At 52.5% G+C, this 1345-nt stretch overlaps 1 protein-coding gene across 1 annotated transcript in view; it reads left to right on the top strand.

Moving 5' to 3' along the window:
• Window positions 1-1135: 1135 nt before the first annotated feature.
• Katnbl1 (katanin regulatory subunit B1 like 1) overlaps window positions 1136-1345 on the top strand; it is a 42477-nt gene continuing 42267 nt past the window's right edge. Inside the window, exon 1 of the mRNA XM_005364230.2 lies at window positions 1136-1242. The gene's annotated coding sequence lies outside the window, so the exon portion shown is untranslated. The remainder of the gene's footprint in view (window positions 1243-1345) is intronic.

Genomic DNA, 1345 nt, shown 5'->3' with positions numbered 1-1345 from the left:
CTCTGTGTGGTGTATTGGGACTATCACTCTCTGACTTTCCAAGTCGTTGACAGCCACTTCCTGTTGTCCCCAGCACCTGGAGATGTGTCACCTAGGCACAGAGGAAGTCTTTAAACATGTTGGACCTAATTGAAGCAACCCTTTCCTTAATCCCTAAGAGTTCTTAAAGGAGCATCTAAAAAAGTGAGCCACGGGATGGAGTCTGACTGAGGGAGACTTCCATCAAATGCCCCCTTCCACTTGCTTTCTTCTGCCCAGGGGAAGACAGCCACAGAAGACAAACTTACTGTCTCAGCTTTGGTAACACTGACCAGAGAGTTACCCTGACTAGTCTCTGATTGAGAGAATTGTCTTCAGGAATTAAAAACACTTCAGGGATAGAACCAATCATAATCTCAAAGTCAAAAGTTCCCATCCCAATGAAACCAAACCTTCTTCCTGAGGAGAGGGCCTTATCATACATATTTCTTAAGTTTCTTGCAGTATTCTGTGAGTTTGGGAGGCTGGGAGTTGCAAGTTATTTTAAATAATAAAGTTTATAAGAATAGTTAAAGATATTCTCGAAGTCTGGCACATAACAGGAAACAAAACAAGATAGTCAGGAACTATATAGAGCTTACCAGGAGCCAGGTACTCTCCAAATAATTTTGTATGTATTAACCCATTTGAGGGTAAGAGGCAGATACACTGTTATCATTCCCATTTTACAGACGAGGAAAGCAAACACACACACACACACACACACACACACACACACACACACTTTACTTGATTTGTCCAAGGCACAGTTCCGGAGTTTACGCTTTTAATCACTCTATCCTGGTCATTTGAATAAGAATGAACGCTCATCTTCCCTTGAACGGTATTTTAACAGCAGATTGTCTGCCCTTACTGGATTATCCCTGTCCCTCGGGGTCTTTCTTTCCCAGCTGCCTGCATCCTGTAGAGCAGGAATTCTTTTGCACCGCCACAGCAAAGCGTCCGTGAGCAGCTGCGGCCACTAGGGGGCGGCGCTGCCACGCGCCCTGCTCCCCCTCCCGCCGGCATCCGAGGGGGCGGAGCCTGCGCTGGGCGGGGCCCGCGGGCCGCCCACGGGGTAGCTATCCCGGCGGGCCGCGCGCGGCGGCGTTTGAATGGCTGTGAGTGGGGCCCGGCTGGGGCTCCGAGGGACGCTCCGAGCTGCCGGGCGCGGTTCGTCAGCACGGTGGCTGGGCTGAGGCGCTGCGGTACCATGAGGCGCCGGTAAGTGACGGCCGGACCGGGTTGGGACGCCCGCTGCCTCTCGCTCGTGCGCAGGCTTCTCGAGCCACTGGCCGGGCCCACCTGCAGGCCCCGCGGCGGCGGC

The sequence above is a fragment of the Microtus ochrogaster genome (genome assembly GCF_000317375.1).
Source record: "Microtus ochrogaster isolate Prairie Vole_2 chromosome 14 unlocalized genomic scaffold, MicOch1.0 chr14_random_1, whole genome shotgun sequence".
NCBI lineage: Eukaryota > Metazoa > Chordata > Mammalia > Rodentia > Cricetidae > Microtus > Microtus ochrogaster.
Note: the sequence above shows the minus strand (reverse complement) of the source record. Positions and strands in the feature narration are given on the sequence as shown.